The sequence below is a fragment of the Leiobunum rupestre genome, chromosome 2 (assembly GCF_980474605.1).
Source record: "Leiobunum rupestre chromosome 2, qqLeiRupe1.1.hap1, whole genome shotgun sequence".
Taxonomy (NCBI): Eukaryota; Metazoa; Arthropoda; class Arachnida; order Opiliones; family Sclerosomatidae; genus Leiobunum; species Leiobunum rupestre.
The window spans coordinates 27513229-27522915 of record NC_143385.1 but is presented as its reverse complement, the minus strand read 5'-3'; positions in this window follow the sequence as shown (position 1 = coordinate 27522915).

The following is a 9687-nucleotide window of genomic DNA, read 5'->3' as shown; positions in this document are numbered from 1 at the left end:
TCTTTTTCTCTTTTTCTCTTTTTCTCTTTTTCTCTTTTTCTCTTTTTCTCTTTTTCTCTTTTTCTCTTTTTCTCTTTTTCTCTCTCTCTTTCTCTCTTTCTCTCTTTCTCTCTTTCTCTCTTTCTCTCTTTCTCTCTTTCTCTCTCTCTCTCTCTCTCTCTCTCTCTCTCTCTCTCTCTCTCTCTCTCTCTCTCTCTCTCACCAATCTCCGCGTTTGTATTCTTCAACTCTAAACCCGTCCCGTTCTACGACAAATGTTCGTCGCCGTTTCACTTTTCGTTCCTCCGCCTCATCATATTCTCAATCTCGCAACGGTCACCGCGCTCAAGTTCCAGCAAATCACGGCCTCGTCATTTATGCTTCCATCTATACCTACTCGACGCAAGACTATATCAGTTTCGAAAACGGTCACCTCCGAGAAATAATGTCCGAATACGGCCAAGTGATAGGACCGATAAAAACTTTAAGAGCGTGTTTTCTGATCCAGACCTTCCTCCCATGTTAAGTTTCCGCCGTCAAGTCAATATGAAGTTTGCCTCTTCCGCAGCCCGTGACGCACTGCCATTAAGGTTTTTCATCTCTACTTCATGTCATCATTGCGGCGTTACCGATTTTGATATGTCTCCGATTACGCCAGATTTGGAGCCTGTTCTACCCAATCTTTCATCTGATCCATCAAAATCATCCGAAAACACACTCAAGGTTCCCACTTCCACCGCTTTTGCCGGTTTTAAATCAGCTTTTCTCAATTCTTTCAAAGAATTGCCCAAAAAAAACCCAAAAAATACCGAATTCATCACACCAAAACTAACATCCCGTCAAACCAAACGACCATCCGGGTCCCAACTTTCTCAATCGTCGCCAAAAAAATTACTGCAACAGAACTTACGGTACTCACTCCTAAGGCTAAGGCCCATTCCGACACAAATTCAGAGGACAGTCACTTTTCCGACATCAATATGGATGATTTCATGGATGCCAGCGATTCAGATCCGCTCGCCGACTTTCTATCACAATCCGATCTCCCCGCTCTTTTCGATATTACTTACAAATCCAAAATTCCAATTCTTCAACACATTCGTACCTTTACAAATAATATCCCGGCCTTGTTAGTTCAACTTAACGTCATTCGACACCACGGTCCTACCCATGCAAGCAGTGCCCTTTCAAATTTCTCCGCGGGTGCCATCTACCAATGAGAGCGCAAGGTCGCTGCTGCGCTGCGGGCAGAACGTGCCCAGCTCTCAACTTCCTTGTAACTTTTTTTAAAATTATTACGTTATTTGATTTGGTAATATTGTAATTTTATTATCGTATTTTATCTACTAATTTTTAAAATTTCCCCCATTTGACCCCCACCTGGGTCAATGGCACTCAATAAAAGTAAAGTAAAGGGGGTCGGAGCCCGTAAAGCGCCCTTTAAATATCTCACTACTTCCAAGTCTGAATAAAATCGTTGCTATTTTATTAAAGGGGCTTAGTTTTTGTGGTAATGGGCAAGGACAAGAAATATAAAAGTGGATCTTTGAAACGAAAATTGAAGCGAACAGCAAACGAAGAGCTTGAAAAGCTTCCCAAGCTAACCTCATTTTTTAACAAAACATCAAATGAAAATGGGGTTATTGAATCTGAATCTCTTGAACCTAATTTCACTAAGAAATTTTTGGAAAGTGAGTGTATCGAAGAAAATATAATTTCAGATGAAGTTTATTCTATCGAGACTGCCGATATAGATTCTGTTATGGTAATTTCAAAAACAGCTAAGGATGTCAATATAGAAAACTTCAAAATGAAAAGTATCCTACTGATATTGCTAACTATCCCGATAATTTGACAACGGACATGAAGAAATTCATTTTAAAACATGGATCTTCTAAGCCAACGAGACCTTTTCCGAAAGATAACAAAAATAGGTCATTTTCAGTAAATTATAACTTCACTATTATTCAATCCGGAATAAAAGTGAGTAGACAGTGGCTATGCTATTCTAATAAGCTAGATTGCGTATATTGCGAGCCGTGCTAGTTCTTTTCTGATTCAACTATAAACAGTAATTGGAAAAAAGGTATCAATGACTGGCAAAACTTATCTTATAAAATTAGAGACCATGAGAAAAGTAGTAGGCATGTTCAATCATGCATTGTAAAAGAATTGTGGAAAAACAATGAAGGGATTGATCAGGCCTTGGAAAAAAATATAGGAGAAGAATGTAACTTCTGGAGAAAAGTGTTAGAACGGCTTATTAAAATTATTCGTAAACTGACGAAAAATTCTCAACCGTTAAGAGGTCATCGTGAAATTGTATCTGAAACTTATGTTGGCAATTTTTTATCGGATGTAAAACTGTTAGCCGAGTATGACCCTGTTATGAGACAAGTAATAGATTTATCAGCTGGAAGTACGAAATACCTGAGCCCCCAAATTCAAAATGAACTAATTGAATGCTTAAGCGTACATCTTAAAAAAGAAATATGCAAAGAAATTAAGGATGCCCCGTTTTATTCTATCATAGCTGATACAACTCGAGACATTTCCAAAATAGATCAATTAAGCTTGGTAATTCGCTACGTTTATATTTTGAAAGATTCAAGTGACGATAAACCTAAAGAGATCGTTGTTAAAGAAACATTTCTTGGTTTTGTACGAGTAACAGATGGGTCTGCGGCAGGTGTTACTTCAGTAATTTGTGACACTTTGAAATCATCTGGTTTAGATCTTTTAAGATGCCGAGGACAGGGTTACGATGGAGCGAACACAATGAGTGGAAAGTACTGTGGAGTTCAAGCGCGTTTGAAAGAGTTACAGCCGAATGCGTTATACGTACATTGCGCGGCGCACAATCTCAATTTAGTCATTAATGATGCAGTGAATGAAATTCCAGAAATTTCTAAATATTTTTCCATAATTCAAAGCATTTACACATTTTTTGGCAACAGTATTAATCGTTGGGATTTACTATCACAAATTACTGGTGAATCCGACATTACATTGAAAAAACTAAATCCAACGCGATGGTCTAGCCGCCTGTCTTCTATACTTGCTGTAAAATTGAGGTTTTCTGATTTGCTAAAGGCTTTGAGTAATATTATTTTACAATCAAAAAAAGGTGATGAGAGAACCGAGGCTGCTCAAATCAAACGTAACATCAAAAAATTTTAGTTTGTCTTAATAACCATTATTATTGAAAAAATACTGTCGAGCATTAATGCAACATCAACTGTTTTGCAAAGAAAAAATATGGACATTGGTCAAGCTGCATTCCGCATGAAAACATCTTTCAATAAAGTAAAAGAAATGAGAGACGAATATGATAATATTGTTGAAGAAGCTACAGCAATTGGGAAAAAATGGGGCGTACCTTGTCAACTAACAAATAAACGTAGACGGAAAAATAAAAGACATTTCGATGAACTAGCAGAGGATTACCGATTTGAAAACGCTGATATGTTTTTTAAATTTAATATTTTCAATCGCGTCATTGATATTGTGACTACGCAATAGATAAGAGATTCGAAGGGCTAAATACTTTTGCAAATTTTTTTGACTTTCTTACACCGTCTAAATTAATTGTGATGGACGAAAACGAAATAGTGGATAATGCCAATAAGGTACAAAAACAATTTTCCAGTGAGCTAAGTGATTCTCTGGCTTTCCAATTACTCCTTTGCGTAAAATCTCTAAAAAGTTAAATTAGCAAAATTAGTACAATTTTTGAGTTTTCCGAGTTAGTTATTGTGAAATACTATGATATGTGTGCTAGTTTTTCTGAAGTGTATTCTCTATTAATGTTGTTTTTATCAATTACTGTAACGGTAGCATCAGCCGAACGCTCGTTTTCAAAATTAAAAATAATAAAAAATTATCTTAGGAATACTATAGGCCAAAACCGCCTATCCGCATTGGCGATACTTAGTATTGAAGCTAATAAAGCAGAAAAAATGGACGTTTCAAAATTAATCGATGATTTTGCGAGTGTAAAGGCGAGTCGAAAATATTTAAAAAAAAATAAATGGCGTAATATATCAGTTCCAAATTGACATTGATTTTCTTATATTGAGTTATCCATCCATTGGTCATTTATATGCATTCACATATTTATTCGTTTTATGGTGACGTAAATAGGCCAACGCACCCAATCGCGTACATTGGGGCAAAAAATGACTTGTCACGGGGGCCCATTTTCTTATCTTGCATTGGGGCCCATTTTCCCTAGCTACGCCACTGTTCTGAAGGCTGCAAATTCCTCGGCGTCCATCTCGGTCACAGCCCGTCGGTTATTTCCCGAAATTGGACGGAACTTGAAGAGGCCTTTCACCGTGTCCTCGCTCGATGGAGGCCCATTAAGCCCCATTGTTCCCTTTACAGCCGTGTTAATATCGCCAATCAGTTGGTGGCCAGTGTCTTGTGGCACCAGCTCAAAGTATTGAATCCTCCGGAGGATTTTATCAACAGTTGTCAATCTGCTCTTGAGACTTTTGTTTGGGATAAGGTTCGTTGGGTGAGAAGAGAACATTGTCTTCTGCCCAAACCAGTTGGAGGCTTAGGACTCGTTTCGATCACGGACAAAATTCGAAGTTTTCGCGTTGCCAGTGTCGCTACTCTTTTACAAACTGCTCCTACTCAACCTAACCATATTACCGCTTCCGCTTTCATCCACGGTTTTTCCTATTCGCTTTCTCATCATTTCCTTACTAACAAACCTCGGCCTTGTCATTCTCCATTTTATAATTCGCTTTCTGAAAACCTAGCTGCTCTAAAGTTTAACCTTTCTCTTGATAACATTGACGTGGAGGCCCTGGCCAACATTCCGTTGTTTGATAACCCAGTTATCACGGACTCAGACAAAACTCCATTCTTAGGAACTCTTTTTAATCGTTTCACTCGTGACGGAATTTCCTCCATCATTGACCTCCTTGATCCGGTCTCCCTTTGGTGGCGTCACGCTCCCGATCTCGCCTCTTCACCGGAATCCGATTCTCGCTTGACAGTGAAATCGTTCCGCGCTTTACAAAAGGGTGTCCTCTAAAGCCGCGTTCACAAAGACGTTAAAAATGGTAAATAGCTTAAATTGAAAGCGAAAGGAAGAAGACGAAGTTTGAAAACGGCGGTTCACAAACCCGCCGAAAGTCGAAAGGGGAGAGAAAACTTCTCAAGACGAGAGGGAAATCGGTGGTCAACCCGTATCTACTCCAGTTTAATATTTCGACCTTCAGCTGAAAATCACGTGCCAGCTTTGGCCAATAGAGAAGCGGTTTTCATGCATCGCACCTCTCTGGCATTCAACTTATATTAATTAAAAAATTTATAATCATTTTTAACATTAGAAACATGTTTTTTGAAAAATCGCGGATCTTAATGTTATGTTTTAAACTTGATTTATTCTAAAAACAATGAAGTAGGTGCAGTTTCAGTTCTTGTAATGAATATTCCATTTCTTGTGTTCCTTCGGGCTGTTAAGACTGTACTCGAGGTGAATATATTCCCTCGACCAACAAAGCTTCTAGATTGCAATACTTTACCTGTTAATAAATATTGTTAAAAATTAAATATTTATATATATAAATTATAAATTACTGAAAAATATTTTTAAATTAGTTGTGAAAAGACTCAGGCAACTTACTCCCAACTGGTTATTTTTCAAGCCCTAATATATCAGAGACCAATTCACCTATTCCGACCAAACCAATTTCATTTCAGGCTTTCGAGAATGCTCTGCAACTTGTTTCTGGACCGTTTTCGTCTACCACCAAGCGTAAAAAAAAATAAAAATTCCAAAACCATGAAACATATCACGATTTTGCTGAAATTCACAAATATCAAATTAAAACAACCTAGTAGAAGTATTGCTTGTGTTTATACAACACAACAATTTTTATCAACAACCTTTGTAAAATTTTTACCATAACATATCCAATATGTTAAAAAAATCACAAAACATTAAAAAAGATATATCACTTACCTTGAAGGTCGGCAGAAGAAAGGTCTACCGAGTTAGTAATCGATAATACGTTAAATCTTCTGAAACCTACTTAATCAAGTGCTCAAAGATTTTGAAGAAATATTTTAAATAAAGCTGTCTAACCTACCTATGTAAAGTTTGTTATCATTAAATATTTTTGAGATGAAATATTAATCGTGTTTTGAATTTTGCGTATTGTGTTTTAAAACTGTCTGGTTAAATTCAGCCTCTATTATTTCAAAAACATATGAGACATCCATCTTGCATATGCCTTGAAAAAGAGTAAAATTGACAATTTAGAAAATGTTATTTTGATAGAAGCAGAAAAATTATAAAATATTTAATTTTTATTATCGGCAACCACGCGTGCGTTTTGGGAAGTTCAACAGATGTTTCAAGTGCAATATTTCAAATAAGTTGTGTATCATTAAAAATCCTCCTTCTAGCTAAACTAGAATACTATTTATAGGAAAACGATACGTTAATCTGCGCAGACAGACCCGCACTGTTTATTGAAAAATCAATAGAACATGAAATAGAGCATATTTTATAGAGTATTCTTCTTTTAAATTAAAGCTCATTCTACGGGAGTTTTTGATATTTCAAAATAGAGCAGTTAATTCAAGCTAGTATCTCTCATGTTGGAGAGTCAAATACTTGGTTGAGATATCAAAAGCTCAAGAGAATACGCACTTTGTCGTTTTGGGATAAGCTCCAAGGAAAGGGTTTTCGCATTTGCATTTGCTGATTAAAATCCAGCAGCAATCCTCAGATTTAGCCAAAGTAAGCTATAGCTACCGCTAGGTTTTGTAATTTTTATTGTTCTTTTAAACAGTAACCTCACGTTTTCTACCTGATTTAAAACAGCAATTTAGAAGAACCGATTTCGTACTGAAAACTTTGTGCAATACGACATCGGTTTTGCGAAGCAATAATTTATTTCCTTCATAATCATAAACTGATAAATTTGTGACTTCTATGGAACCTTTTCACTGAGTGGCTCCTTAAATCAATATGTTTGACAAACATAATTTAAATTTTATTCTTTCGTTTCAAAAATATTCACCTTAATTAGAAACGATTTTTCAATCGTTGACAGCTTTGTTTCATTTAAAACACTGCATCCCAGTGGTGATTCCGTTTTACGCTCACTCTCTATCCCCTATGTGGATTTTAAAGGTTAGGCATAGGTTATCTTTTCGGTTTGTTAGTCGTGTTCCATATTACGACACTGAGAGAAAAAAGCCCTGTTCAAATTCTATTAATTTGTTGGAAGCAGGGGATGCCAAGACGTTTCTGTAAATATAACAGCTTATTCCGTATTATAATATTACAAGTAATTTTAAGTTAATTTAACATGAAATAGCTGTAAATAACACAGTAATAAAGTATGTCACATCAACATGAATAACATCCGTCGGTAGAAAAAACTTGTTAAATCTCAGTAAATTCGATAAGTAGCAAATAATTAATTAAACAAACAATATTGTAGAAAATACACTAACACGTTCAGCCAAATTTACGAATATGAAACTGAATTTTTGACGTGGTAGCTTGGGAAAAAAAAGATAATCTGCAGGGACGATCTCACATTTTCTAATAACATATAATTATGAGGTTATCCGAACAGACAATTTATTAAATGTAGGGCTAAACGGGTCAAATCCCTCAGAGAGACCCATTATTACACAATTTGTTCTTTGGTTTTCAAAAATTAGGTTTCTGTTCATTCCTTAATGGTTAGTAATTTCTTAAGTTTCACGCGTAAGGTTGATTTCTAGTACATAGCTAAGGTAGCCTACGTAAAGAGACTATATTCCAAAGTATAGCACGATTATAATTTACTTGCTTACGTAATTACTGATACACAGCTATTTCACTAGTAAAAATGATGTTGTTAAAAAAATAACAATAAAATCAGAAGCCTTTTGAAGAAAAATGTACATGTTTTACCATAGAAACTACAAGTGGAATAGAAAGAGTCGATGAAAAGTGTTACGGGCTCGGTACGGGCAAAAGGTTCTCCGTTCATTTCCGCTTGAATCTAATTGGCCGTCATTTCCTAAGCTTTTTTTTATTGGACCAGAGATAACCGGAAATGAAGGGAGAACCTTTGGCCCGTGTCATCTTAGTAAAGCACGTACAATGACAGAGCCTTCTATTCCTGTGGTAGTTTCTATGGTTTTACTTGGCAACTGGGTTTTCACGTTTTCCAGATAGGTACTAATCTAATTCTGAGCCTCTCTGGTTCAAGAGAAATCCGGCCAAGCCTTTTTCCTCTCTATAAACCAAAGTAAATAATCGCGTAAGTAGTATTTTACCCAATTGATTATTGCTGTAAATCAATTCGACAAACGACTAAATATTAAAACGCTCGCTCTTTTCTGAAAGAAACACTCGCTTAGGTGGTATAAAATATCTCACGGTTTTTATATTTATTCATTTTTCTTATTTATTTCGTACAATTTGTATAACGTTTTTATTAATGTTTCATTAAAACCATTTGAGGCCGATAATGGGTGGCTATAACCACAAAACCTATCACGACTCTATAATTAAAATATTTCAAAATAAAGCTATTGAAAGTCAAAGTTTAGTCTAACGGGCAGTGCACCCAAAAATATAATTTTGGGCAATGTCGGAACATTTCCATATAACTTCTTGGTCTGCAGGGTGAAGAATTATCAAAGAATTTACCATGCATTATGCATAATTAAATTTACGGGGTTCAAATGCTATTAACTAAGTAGATGAAGGGTGGTCGTACGGGGCGCGCCCCCACAGCAATGAAACCATAAATAAAACTGTTTAAAACATTTGTGTGCTGAAATAACCAGTTTTTCAAAAATACTGGCACTCCGATGAATTATACGTTTGAAAATTGTAAATTGAAATTAATGGATTCCAGTATGAATATAAAGATAATTGAACATCGGATAGCGCATGATTTTAATCGTCGTATTTTAGGCACGATTCCGAATGATTTGTAAACGCGTGAAGTGAGGTTTTTAAAAAATAAGAGTCAGAGTTGACGTGAAAAGAATTAAGTTAACAAAAAAAAGAGTAATCAGCAATTTAGCTTGTGTTACCCAATTACTTTACATTGGTGGCAGAAGTGGGATTTCTCCTTTATTCGTGAGTTTAAAAATATGACTTTTCCCCCCGTTAAAAATGCCACGTCGAGTCGAACCACCACACGAATTACATCTGCCGAACGTAAACGCTGCCCCGGAAAAGTACAATGGAGAAGGAGATTTTGGAGTATGGATGAAATATTTTGAAGTATGTACAGCGGTGAACGAATGGCATGACACGAGGAAATGCAGAGCCTTACCTACGTTCATATACGGTCGAGCGTTTAATATCTACGACAATTTAACACCGCAACAGAAGAGTACGTACGCTTTATTGGTTTAAACTTTTATGGATGCCTTTTTACTACCTGAACGACAAAGACTACACGTAATGGGATTCCGAGCCAGATTCCAGCAACCGAACGAGCATTAAGATGATTTCTGTCAGGACCTTCGAAGACTCGTTGAGAGAGCCATGCCTGGATTGAACCCTAACGCGTTTAAAATTTTGGTTTTCGAACAGTTTCTGTACGGTCTGCAATCTAACCTACAATATGGGGTACACCAAGCCAACCCTAATGATCTCGCTGAGGCGTTGTCGAGGGCAAAACGTCTGCAGCCTTTTCAAGAAATGAAGTGAACAGATACACGTTA